General features: G+C 41.9%; 1 long non-coding RNA gene across 1 annotated transcript in view; it reads right to left on the bottom strand.

Moving 5' to 3' along the window:
* Positions 1-568: 568 nt before the first annotated feature.
* Positions 569-13839, bottom strand: part of LOC103789178 (uncharacterized) — a 42547-nt gene continuing 29276 nt past the window's right edge. The window contains exons 2-3 of the long non-coding RNA XR_004737131.3: positions 2167-2322; positions 569-723 (exon numbers count right to left, since the gene is read on the bottom strand). This is a non-coding gene — a long non-coding RNA (uncharacterized LOC103789178). The remainder of the gene's footprint in view (positions 724-2166; positions 2323-13839) is intronic.

Raw genomic sequence — 13839 nt, 5'->3', positions numbered from 1 at the left:
ACCCTGAAAGCACGCTGCTGTGCTCCCCACAGAATTTATGTCATTCAGGAACACATCAGGGCATGGACTCTGGAAAGGACTCTTCAGTTGCCTTAGTAAACCCATTTCTTTTTTATGTGCAGATGCCACAGAGAACACGTCCCTCTACATCATTCTTTGCCTAGTGCATGAAGCCCTGGGGGAGACCGTCTTTAGGAGCCACGCAACAGGACGAGCTTGACTTCTTCTAAATAACTGGTGTATTCTCTCCTTAGAGGCAAAAGGAATAGGATCATCATTTGCCCAGGTCTGTATTTTCCACCCTCAAATCTCTTGGCTCAGTCATAGTACTCTGGTTTAATTACCTTATAGTTTGAATTTCCGTACTAAGATCCCCAACCTGTGCCCCAAGACCTGGCCTACGTTTTCAATGTCTAATTTTTTTTTGCCTCAATTTGTTTTAGTCGATAACTTATTTTTTCTGATATCCTCCAGAAACCTTTTTGTTTAAGTTGTTGCTTTTGTTGTTTTTTATATTAGTGCAGTTCTTACACAGTAAGGGGAAAAAACTGGAGTCACTGACCTTTGCCATCTGTTCCTGCCAGGGCCCTTCCAGCAAGCCACGTCTCATATCCACCTGCTGGCTTCCCAGAGCTGCACGCCAAGGACAAGAGCCCTTGTGCTCAATCCTTGCTCACTCTACTCTCCCATCTTGAAGATTCTTAGGCTTAGGTCCTCAGGATACTGTTTCCAAATGAGTTAATTAAAAAGACAAAAATATAATTGACAACAGAATTCATGAGTTATCTACCCTCAGGTAGTGTATATTTCAACCTAAAAAGAAAAAACTACCAGTTTTAACAAAGCCTCTAGATTTCTCTGAAAATACACCTAACTTATATAGGAAAATATAGAATCCTAGACAGGATACCAGTAGGTCAGTTTAACAAATGTAAGATTAAAGCAATGGCAACAAAAGCCAAAATAGACAAATGGGATCTAATTAAGCTTAAGAGCTTCTGCACAGCAAAAGAAACATTCATTAGAGTGAACCGGCAACCAACAGAACGGGAAAAAATGTTTGCAGTTTACTCATCTGACAAAGGGCTGATATCCAGAATCTACAAAGAACTAAAGCAGATTTACGAGAAAAAAACAAACCCATTCAAAAGTGGACGAAGGATATGAACAGATACTTTTCAAAACAAGACATTTATGAGGCCAGCAAACATGAAAAAATGCTCATCATCACCGATTATTAGAGAAATGCAAATCAAAACCACATTGAGATACCATCTCATGCCAGTTAGAATGGTGATCATTAAAAATTCTGGAGACAACAGATGCTGGAGAGGATGTGGAGAAATAGGAACACTTTTACACTGCTTGTGGGAGTGTAAATTAGTTCAACCATTGTGGAAGACAGTGTGGCAATTCCTTGAAAATCTAAAAATATAAATTCTATTTGACCCAGCAATCCCATTACTGGGTATATACCCAAATGACACATGCACAAGTATGGTCATTTCAGCACTGTTCACAATAGCAAAGACCTGGAACCAACACAAATGCCCATCGATGACAGACTGGACAAAGAAAATGTGGCACATATACACCAAGGAATACTATGCAGCCATAAAAATTGATGAGTTTGTGTCCTTTGCAGGGACATGAATGAAACTGGAAAAGATGATTCTCAGCAAACTGACACAAGAACAGAAAACCAAACACTGCATGTTCTCACTCATAGGTAGGTGTTGAACAATAAGAACACATGGACACGGGGAAGGGAACATCACAACTGGGGTGGGGGGCTAGGGGAGGGACAGCAGGGTGTGGGGAGATTGGGGAGGGATACCACTGGGAGAAATGCCTGATGTAGCTGATGGGGGGATGGAGACAGCAAACCACCATGGCCTGTGTGTACCTATGCAACAGTCCTGCAAGATCTGCACATATACCCCAGAACTTAAAGTACAATAAAAAAAGAATGTGAGATTGAGGGGACTGAACCACCAAGCTCTGCACTTTCTCAAACTAAAGCCAGATCCTCAAGCAGTTGTTAATTTTTCAGTTTGGGTCTTTGACTCAGTGGGAACACAAATATTCTAAAATGCAAGACCAGATAAAGTTGTGACAAGAATTAGGGGCTTGACTCCAATTCCAGCTCGGCTGCAATATACCTACCATTCTCCACCTGTGCAAAGTGCCCTCATGTCGTGTTAGTGAATTCCTCAGCCACTTTGCGACCTTCTCTCAAATTTCTTCTGGCAAGACCGAAACCCTCTGGAGTGTAGAAGTAGGAAATGTCCTCTGCTCTGCTCCAAGCATGTGACCTTCTGCCTGGGGCCAGAAGGAAGAGTCAGTCATGCCTAATCCAACACCCACGGCATTCCACCACATGTTAAGATTCCTCTGACTAAAACGCAAAGCCTCATGGTAGCCTGACCCTTCCCAGGTGTTGACACCTGGCTTGGCAAAACTAGCAGTGCCCCTGCATTGAAGCAAGCTCCTTAGAAGCCAGCTTACTGTGAGCTGAGGTCAAGGAGAGTGACAAGGCCCAGCAGAAACCCCCTGAACAGCTGAGCAGGTTCATCGAAAGTAACTGCCCAAGTGCCGGGAGGCCATCACACAGGGACTCTGCAGCATGGGCATTAGGAAACAGCACTCTCAGTGCTATCCTACCCAGGGTTCGTCCATGTCTAAAGGGGCTATGAATCCAGGATACTGATGAGCAGACCCTACTTTCACAAACATCATGCTCTCCAACAAATTCCTTTCTAAAAGGAAAATTGACATTTTTGTCCCCTGAGGAGAACACTGAAGGCAGACACCAAATTCCTTGTATTAAACAACATTTACAACTGAGACTGTACTACACAATACCCTCTTTCACCCAAGCCAAAAGTTTTATACCATCCCTTTGCATAGACATAGCAAAATTATGCAACATGTCATCTTCGCTCAAAATTCACTGTTTTATAAGGCAAGACTTATAACACTATTAGAATGTATAATGCTTCATTCTTTGATAGTAATAATTTCAGAGAAAATGTTAAAAAATGAAAGCAAACATCCATTGGAATAGATTTTGCAGGATGTGAGAACAAGGAAATGAAATTAATTTGTACCATTTGATTGTCTAACTCAGGGAAAATGAAAAGAATCATTAAATTTTTCCTAAGAAAATATATTAGCCCCGATCTCAGAATTACAAGAAACTCTTATGATAATTTAACCAAAGGTTCTAAGAGACTCAGAATCCTTGAAATTAAATACATGTGCATATGTGTTTTGTTATGGGAGAAAAACCGTATATTTAATCAGAACATGAAGGAGGACTGTCATTGGCCTAGTGCTCAATGCTTTTGTTTGTGAATAAAAAAGCTGACACTTATGAATGTAAATTTATCATAAGATAGTCCCAGAGTTTTGACTAAACTGTGATATTCTCGTTTCCAGTACAGGAATATAGTCTCAATAGCATCACTATTTTTAAGGAGCATTTGAGGCCTCTATGAAAGGTTGGCCACATCTCTGGACTGGCCAACTGGCATTTTACTAGACAATTGACGTTTTCCAGTAAAAATTTGGAAAAATCTGCCTTTAGCTCAAGTCACGTTGGGGCCAGAGAAAGCAGTAGCCTGCTTGACAGAAACGGGCAGAACCTTGCAACCAAATTAGTGATTATGTAAGCCTTTCAGTCTGTTTTCAAAGTCTCTAACACTTAGGAAATTCTTCAAAGAGGCTAAAAATTTGGCACTGCATCATATGTCCTCATGGGCATTTTCATTAAATTATAAGCAAATGTGCATTCCCACACTGAAAACAGCACAGAGGAGGCCGCTCCGTACCACTTGGCTCTCTGCAAAACTCGCTTTCAATTATCTTGATCTATATTGAATTCTCCCACCTCCCGTTAGCATCACAGCTTCTAGGAAACAGCAGGCACACAAAGCAAGAGCAATTACCCACCATCACCCAAAACATAAATCAATAGTAACAAATGAGCCAGCATTTCACATTGCTTATCCTAGCCCTAGCCTGGACCACGTGGAGTCAAACTTGCTTTTCTTCCTTTATTTTATAAAATTACTGCACATAAACCATCTTTGTCATGAAGTCGGAAGCGGGGGTCTTCATTCACACCTGCTCACCTGCACAATTCTTAAGTTCCCAGCAGTAGGACCTCCCTGGACCTGCTTCCCAATGCTCTCCTCTCAGTCAGGCTTACCTCTAAAATATGACTGTTTCGAAACGTGTGTATCACCACATCAGGCTTTTAAAAATCTGTGATAACAGTGGTAGCAAAAACTGCAAACCTTCATTGTACTGAGCTAGATATCAAGTAATGTCCTGAGCACTTACACAGAAGTCCCAGCTAACCCTCATAGTTTATGAGGGTTTCCATTTTACATAGGAGGAAACAAATATAGAAACCCAAAGATAATAAGCTTGTAGCATCAGTGGAATTTGAACAGAATGTCAGAGCCCCTTGTCTCCACTACCCTACTGCTATCTAATACAGATAACATGAAGTTGGGGTTAGAACTTCACTCCGATGTGGTTCTTGTTGGAAGTGGGTTTGCTAATCAGGAAAAGAGATAAACACAGATATATTACAAATTACCAAGATACATAAACTTTAACCATCAGCTACAGGAGAATTTAGTTTTTTATGTCTGCCTTTAAAAGCCATTGTTAACTGAGCATATAGTATGTGTCTAATACAAGCGCTGATTTAGTTATTTTTAATTTATATAACTGGATCCAATTCTTTACTCCAAGGATGATAATGTCTTCATATTTCAGATACGAACACTAAAGCATAGAAAAGTTGTTACTTGCCCTAAGCTATTTAACTAGCAATCAGGGTCTAAACTTGGGTTACTTCTCACACTCTCCATATTCTCTACCTGCCTCATGTACAATGAGTTCTATTGTTTTACAAATGTGAAATGAGCAGTACTATCTGCCCATAACTCTCCATCAGTGGAGCACAAGTTGGGGATATGTTTACACAGAGCTATCCACACTTATCTGATCCTTTTCACAAGCAGCATACATGTATGGAGCCAGGGAGGCTGGGTGCAAGGGCCGTGTAGACTAAAGTGTTTTTCTTTCCAGTTTCAGCCGGGTACCAAAGTCAGTTTCTTGGCCCACCCTGGAATACATCCCTGATCTTGCAAATAACACATGCGATACAAACGTGCCGAGTGGTAGAAACCCAACTCTTTCAATACCAGTGTTGCTAATCATATAAAGAACCACAAAATAGTGAAAATAATATAGACTTTGGAGCCACATAGACCCAGTGGTATGCTGGGAAATGTTTGTTTTGTTTTTCTGATAAATGTTTAGCAACACCAGCTCTCCAGTGGGGAGGAAGAGAGCTCTGATTTATAGAATTTTCCCATTTCCATGGTGTAAATACTCCAATCATGACTCATCTCAAGAAATCAATATGATGCCACTGCACATCGAGTTGTAAGAAATGATGATAATGAGCTCTCAAAAGCTGATGCCAGCCAGCTCCAGCACTCCACTTCCAGTAGACCCTATCCTAATCCCAGCTCATAATTTCCCAATCTAAGACTTGAGGCAAGTCAATTAGCCTTTCTAAGTATCCACTTATACTTCTACAAAATTATAAAGATAATGCCACTAGAAACAATGACATGATTAAAGGGCTATTAACAGGAGAGCAAGATAATTTCTCCCCACTTCCCAATAGAGCTGCACATACAAAGCATCAGACAAAAGGAAGCAAAGGAACAATTTACTATAAACACAACACATGTCTCTGAATTCAACCAGAAGAATCTGATGAGCCAAGGTTGGCATTCTAACTGGGGACCCATCCCATCCTTTTCTCCTAGTCTAAGTTCAAAGCTGCATCCCTCAATCTGTTCACCCTCTACTGACCAGATGAAGAAGAAGAGACTGAATGGAAGAGGATGTCTACAGCTCAGTTTTGACCAGGCCTGCCCTGAGGTAGCAAGATAGAAACTGGTTTAGCAGTATGAATGCAAGAGAGAGACAAGAGAAAAGCAAGGCTGCCAAGCTTCCAACACAGCAAAAAGGTACCAGGCCCTCTTACCATCCCTGCCACCTACAGGAAAAGCAGAGCAGCACCACTATGTTTAATAACTGTTTCCATATGCAGGGACTCATCTGCTGGCACCATGGCCCAATCAGCATTCAGCTTGCTTAGGTTAGCACCTGGGAGAGTGGACTCTCTACCTTTGAAACTGACCCAACTGTCCTTGTATTAGTCCATTATCACACTGCCGATAAAGACATACATGAGACTGGGTAATTTATACAGGAAAAAGGGTTTAAGGATTCCACATGGCTTGGGACCTGTCCCCATGATTCAGGTGACTCCCACTGTGTCCCACCCACAATACACGGGAATTCGAGATGAGATCTGGGTGGGGACACAGCCAAACCATATCATTTCATTCCTGGCCCCTCCCAAATCTCATGACCTCACATTTCAAAACCAATCATGCCTTCCCAAAAGTCCCCTAAAGTCTTAACTCATTTCAGCATTCTGAGACAAGGCAAGTCCCTTCCACCTATGAGCCTGTAAAATTAAAAGCAGGTTAGTCACCTCCCAGATACAGTGGGGGTACAGGCATTGGGTAAATACAGTCACTCCAAATGGGAGAAATTGGCCAAAACAAAGGGGCTCCAGGCCCCACGCAAGCCAGAAATCCAGGGCAGTCAAATCTTAAAGCTCCAAAATGATCTCCTTTGACTCCATGTCTCACATCCATGTCACACTGATGTAACAGGTGAGTTCGATGGTATTGGGTAGCTCCATCCCTGTGGCTTTTCAAGGTACAGCCTCCCTCCCAGCTGCTTTCACAGGCCGGGTTTGAGTATCTGCAGCTTTTCAGGTGCATGGTGCAAGCTGTCAGTGGATCTACCATTCTAGGGTCTAGAGGACAGTGCCCCTCTGCTCACAGCTCCCCTAGGCAGTACCCCAGTAGGGACTCTGTGTTGGGGCTCTGACCCCAATTTCCCTTCTGCATTGTGTAGTAGAGGTTCTCCATGAAGGCCACTGCTGCAGCAAACTTCTACCTCGGCATTCAGGCATTTCCACGTATCCTCTGAAATCTAGGCATACATTCCCAAACCTCAGTTCTTTACTTCTGTGCACCTGCAGGCTCACCACTACACAGAAGCTCCAATGCATCGGGTTTCCACCCTCTGAAGCAACAGCCTGAGCTGTACCTTGGACACTGTTAGTTATAGCTGGAGCAGCTGAGACTCAGGGTACCAAGTCCTTCGACTACACACAGCAGAGGGATCCTGGGCCCAGTCCCCAAAACCATTTTTTTCCTCCTAAACCTCTGGGCCTATGATGAGAGGGGCTGCTGCAGAGGTCGCTGACATGCCCTGGAGATATTTTGCCCATTGTCTTAGTGATCAACATTTGGCTCCTTGGTACTTACACAGATTTCTGCAGCCTGCTTGAATCTCTCCTCAGAAAATGAAATTTTCTTTTGTATCGCATTGCCAGGTGGCAAATTTTCTAAACTTTTATGCTCTGTTTCCCTTTTAAAACTGAATGCTTTTAACAACATCCAAGTCAATTCCTTGAATGCTTTGCTGCTTAGAAATTTCTTCCACCAGATACCCTAAATTCTCTCTCAAGTTCAAAGTTCCACCGTTCTCTAGGGTAGGGGGAAAATGCTGCCAGCCTCTTTGCTAAAACATAACAAGAGTCACCATTGCTCCAGTTCACAACAAGTTGTTCATCTCCATCTAAGACTGCCTCAGCCTGATGTCATTGTCCGTATCATTACCAACATTTTTATCAAAGACATTCAACAGTCTCTAGGGAGTTCCACACTTTTATACATGTTCCTGTCATCTTCTTCTACATTTTCCTGAGCCCTCCAAACTGCTCCAACCTCTGAGTGTTATCCAGTTCCAAAGTCACTTCCACATTTTCCAGTGTCTTTTCAGTAGAACCCCACTCCTGGTACCAATTTACTGTATTAGTCCATTTTCATGCTGCTGATAAAGACATACACAAGACTGAGTAATTTACACAGGAAAAAGTTCCACATGGCTGGAGAGGCCTCACAATCATGGGTAAGGCAAAGAGGAGCAAATAAAATCTCACATGGATTATGGCAGGCAAAGAGAACTTGTGCAGGGAAACTTAGCCTTATAAAGCCATCCTTGTGAGACTTACTCACTATCATGAGCACACATGGGAAAGACCTGCCCCCATGATTCAATTACCGCCTACCACATTCCTCCCACAACACATGGGAATTCAAGATGATATATGGGTGGGGACACAGCCAAACCATACTAGTCCCATACAGTTGATGTTCATGGTTTCTTTGAATAAATATAGAAATTTATTCCCCCAGTTTTAAAACCTGAGGTTATATTTGTCTTATTTGAGTTCATTACTTAGGAAACCAACCATCAGGGTTCCCAGATACTATTAAGGAGCTGAAACTCACCAGATCACTGTATTTGGACAAAGAGCCATTAGGAGCTGAAACTCACCAGATCACTGCATTTGGACAATGAGCCATGAGACCCACCACCCGTCATGGTTGACTAACTGATGACCTGCTTCCTGTTGACCAACTCCTCTTCTTTACCCATCCCTAATTCCTGTTTTCCCACATATGGTGACATTTTTTCCCTGCTATATAAACTGAGACAACAAGTATTAAGAAAGGCTTTAATCAGGTGCTACATAGTGATGTTACTGACTTTTATATAACCATGTGAGAACATAAACATCAAAAGGCATTGATTTAATCAGTCAGGGAGATGAATTTGAGACTGATCTCCCATCTCCTCAGCTACAGCACCTGATTAAAGCCTTCTTCATTGGCAATACTTACTGTCTCAGTGATTGACTTTCCTCACGGTGAGCAGCAGGACCTAGACAGAACCCTTGGTGTTTCAATAAAACCTTTACACTTGGTGCTGTGTGGTCACTGGAAAGATTAAACAAAATGAACTACAGCATAAGCTTTTGGCCAAAGTTGTGCTACCCAGTTTTATCATCCAGCTTTTCTTACCAAAGTGACTATGAATGAATCAAAAAAGAAAATAAGTTAAATCTCTTTGTGATTTTATGTAATCTTTATAACCACCTGCCACTCCTACAGATAGAATCCACCATCCAATAGTGAAGTTGATTTAATATTTTAAAGAATATTGAAAAGATGTGTTTATTATACCCCCAGAAGATTGATCTAAGAGTGGGTTAGCAAGGGCAGTACTGTTGAAATAAGCAGCTCCCCTCCTGAGTTGTCCATTTTGAAGAAGAAAATTCATTTTGGTGTTTATGTTACTACAGTTACATAAAAGCCAGTAACATTACTATGTAGTAATGACTTTTATTTTTAAATATGACACACATTATTTCAAAATCATCAGCCGAATTGAACTAAACACCACATTAAACTACATTCACTCTGTGCTGAAGTGCCAGTGAGGAGTCGGATGTCTGACTTTGCCTTTAAACTCTCCTCCCAGCACCTGGAACTACTTAAACCTTTTGCCTCTTTGTGTAGTGATTTTAATGCAAACGTGCTGAGATCCATATGCTGGAGAGGAGTATTCTAGATTTGTGTGGGTTAAACTCTAGTTCACTGGGGAATGGAGAGCATCAAGTCTCAGTTTTGCTAACTGGAGTTGGGGTGATTTGGAGTATTAAGGATGCAGTATGGAATCTAACCTCCTTTCATGTTTACTAAGAGTCCTGACGATTTTCCGTTCTTTCAATTTTCACCAAATGTGACAAGGGAAAGAAGACCATTTGCCTGCCTAAAATACATCCAAAATGTCTAGACAAGAAACGGAAATAAAATAGATCTCCCCGAATGCATAGAACTAACGTCACAGCCAAAAAATGGGACTGTGACCTGGGAAGGCAGGAAAAGTAGGGGGCAGTGAGGTCCAAGGAGAGATATTAGGATCCCTGGGAGGACTTTTCTGTCTGTGACACCACCTGACACTGAGGTGCACTGTCCCAGAGCCCAGCAAATTTAAGGAATCCTAAATGAATTGCACAAAGTTACCTAATCTAAAAATGTTTAAAAGCCACGTGCCTTTTCTGGACTTCTGATCCTGCATGTGTGTAGAGGCAAGAGAGGTACAGAAAGGTAGGCGGAGGTCTACACACAGACAGGCAAACATCTCCACAACCAGGCCAGGAAGCAAGGTTCTCAGGCTGTCAGGTCACTCAGGCTCAAGATTGCTCTGGGTCAAGTGTCAAGATACACTGTCCAATACAGCAGTCACTAACCATATGTGGCCATTTAAATTTGAATTTAAATAAGTTAAGATGAAATGAAATTTGAAAATTCAGCTCTTCTGTTGTACTAAGTACATTTCAAGTGTTCAGTAAACACATGAAGTGAATGGTTACCATATTGGGCAGTGTAGATATAAGCCAATTCCATGATCACAAAAGTTATATTGGACAGAGCTGGTCTAAAATACACAAATATACATAAATGTCCAGGAATCCTCTGATTCTTTATGAAATGCTACTTCCAAACTGAAACCTCATTTAGGTTTTCAAACAACTATTTAAAGCAATTAAACAGGATTTGTCCTTCCTCTGCACCCAGTCTAGAAGTATTTTAGGAAATAAAGAAAAAAAAGTCTTACTTCTTTCATACAAATTACATTTTGTGTGAAAAATATCAGGGAACCCACACACCAGTATTATTACTCAAGCATACAACCCTACAAAATTTTGGCTACCAAGCTCTTTCTTTATAAGTAATGCAATTTGTACATATAAATTATTTTGAAGAGGCAAGTTTTAAAAATTCAATTTTAACTACTTTAAAAGGACAATTAATTCTTTTAAAATGGCTGTGCTAACTGCCTGTCACTGATAGGCAATTGACAGTTCTCTGTAGGGCCTTGCTGGGTCACTTAGGTCACTATGAGTTGAGTCTGTACTCAAAAATAGTATTTTAAAAGTGCTTTGTGTATGTGCATGTGTGTGTACATGTGGATATGTATGTGCATCAAAATTGACTTCACAGAGTCGTCTATCCCTTGATCAAACAAAATTTTCATTCAGAATCAGGTTTCTTTCCTCATTCTATTCTTATTACCTTTCTTCAAGAGAAAGAGGTCTATATTCAGGGCAGATTCTCCCTTAGAAAGTGTGCAAAGCAAAGCAGCCTTGGAGGACAAGGGATTTTCTTCCAGCACCTCTGCTCTGGGCATCTTGATGACCCCAGGGCTGACTGGAGTCAGGAACTATGTCTGTGGATGTCGCAACTCTCACAGTATATGATTACACTCTCAGTACCAAGGGAAGACACAGAAGCTAGCACACTTGGTGTGAGGGCACAGTTTTATAGTGACAGGAGGTGGTCTTAGAGCTATAAACCACAACATTTCAGCTTTCCGTCTTCTAGGCACATGGACTACACTTCCAGCCCTCGTATGACTTAGCGGGACCATGAGATCACTTCCAAGCAATGACTTGTGAACAGAAGGGTCAAGTGACTACTCTGAACCAGAGCATTTAATTGATACAGGGAGACCCTTAAGAGGTCCCTTTTCCTCAGCCGCTGACACTAGCAATGTTTTAGAGAGTGACGTTTCTCTCAGCCTGACCCCTGGAAGAGGACTAAAGCAAAACAGAATGACTAGCTCAACTGCAGGAGGCACATAGTATGAGTCAGAAATAAACCTTTGTTGTTTGAGGACACAGGTTTTGAGTTGTCACCACCATATAATCCAGCCTACCAGATTAATAGATGAGATAAGTAAGATGACAAATGGGGTGCAGAAGAAACCTGTTTATAAAATGAAGTTGTTGCAAAGGATGTTTCTGCTCAGCCAACAACAGTCAGGTGTCCACTGCTGAGCAAATGCCAACTCAGCCAGTATTGTTGAGAATATTGAGAAGGTTTATCTTCCTGCCCTCTAGGAAACGGTAACTGAGTGCAAAGACAGAAGTCAAAAATAAACTCTATTTTAATGGGATGGATCCTACTCTACTCATACAAACAAAATAATATAGCCACTCAGAATAGACCTCAATATTTCATATTAGAAAATTCAAGGGCGTGGTATGGCGGCTCATGCCTATAATCCCAGCACTTTGGGAGGTCGAGGAAGGTGGGTCACTTGAGGTCAGAAGTTCAAGAAAATTTAAGGAAGTCTGCCGTTATAGATTGGGTTTCCCAAGAAGTGGACTCTGAGGTAGACATCTGCATGCAGGAATTTCACTGAGGAGTGCTCTTAGGATCAGAACTGTAGGGGAGCAAAGGAAGAAGCATTTGGCACAATGGAAATCTGGTCTGAGTGCAGACACAGTAAAGGTCTCCACTCACCCTTGGGTGAGTTATGAAACTGGAATGGCCCAGTTGTCTTTAATTGGATAAAGGGGACCAGGTTAATATAACCCAGAATCAATAGGATGTGGGGCTACCTCCAGGAAGAGGAGTGTGACCTTAAGCATGGAGCTCTCTGCAGCCCATGTCAATCATTAACAGTATGGCTCATCTCCCACTTATCAATTATCAACACTCTCTGTAGCTGGGGGAATAAATATTTAAGTCCCAAGAGAGGGAGCACATCATATCACCCAGCCCAGTCACAACAGGAAGTTAAAAGCATGGTGAGTAGAGCATACCAGAAAGAGGATGCATCATGAGCAAAGGCACAGAAGTGGGAAATGTTCACAGAATTTTAAGTGTTCTAGTATGGATAGGGCAAGGGCACATGTCAAAGAATGGCAGAAAAGATGCCTGGGGACAGATTAGAATCACTTTATGGTGGGACTCAATGCCATGTGGAGAGATTTGAACTGTCTTACTGGCAACATGGGGCCTCCTAGGAAAGAGTTATGGTCAATCATGTTTTATAAAGTATATACAATCCAAGAAGGGGGGAATGTTAAATGCCTAAGAAGCCACAGTACAAATGACAGAGAGAGAAGCTGGTTAAATCCGGAGTTGGGCACTGAATATACTGAGTATGTGATGATGGTGGGCATCATGTTGGAAAGGTCCAGGGGAATATCGGAGAGCCAGGAGGAGTTTAGAGAGGACAGGACTGGAAGCATCGATTTCACAGTTACCTATCAGAGAAAATAATGGAAGCCAGGAGAGGCAGATTAAATCTCTGAAATAAAAAGAACAGAAAGACAATAGCAAGAGAACCTCAAGATATGCTGACAGAAGAAGAGGAACCCAGTGAACCATAATGTACTAGAATAATCAAGGAGGAAGATGAGGGAGCTACTTAATAGAGAGTCACAGACACCAAGAAAGGAGAAAAGATGAAGAACTTCAACGATGAAAATGATAAAGAAAGTTCAAGAAGGACAAAACAGTCCCTTGGATTCCTCCATTAGGAGGTTGTTCCAGACGCCTTTCAATAGGATAGGGAACAGGGTTATAAATCAAGTGAGTAGTGAGAAAGAATTTGTATGGGCTTCTCTAACCTATTTCACATTCATGGCACATGTAGGAGATTATCATTTTTATATGGCACACCAGAGCAGATAAGCATTTCTGTGGGCAGGTGTGACAAACCTAGTGGCTCTCTAGTCACCTCGAGGGCTGAAGGTGCCAGTATCTTGGGACTCCTGAAACCTTCACTTGTAAAACACCAGGGTGCCTAGACACAGTAGATAGGGAGCTCTACACCACTACACACTGCTCCTTTGAGATGACAGCCGTGAGGAAAGACCAAAGGACAATGGCTAGAGAGGGAAGCAGAGTTCAATGAAGTGAGGCCCCCTGCCTCCAGGAGGAAGGATACTGTGTGCCTATTTGGAAACAGAATAAGCCAACATCAAGAGCAAACCACTGGAGAGAAGGGAAATCAGTG

This window comes from Callithrix jacchus, chromosome 19 (assembly GCF_049354715.1).
Source record: "Callithrix jacchus isolate 240 chromosome 19, calJac240_pri, whole genome shotgun sequence".
Lineage (NCBI taxonomy): Eukaryota > Metazoa > Chordata > Mammalia > Primates > Cebidae > Callithrix > Callithrix jacchus.
Note: the sequence above shows the minus strand (reverse complement) of the source record. Positions and strands in the feature narration are given on the sequence as shown.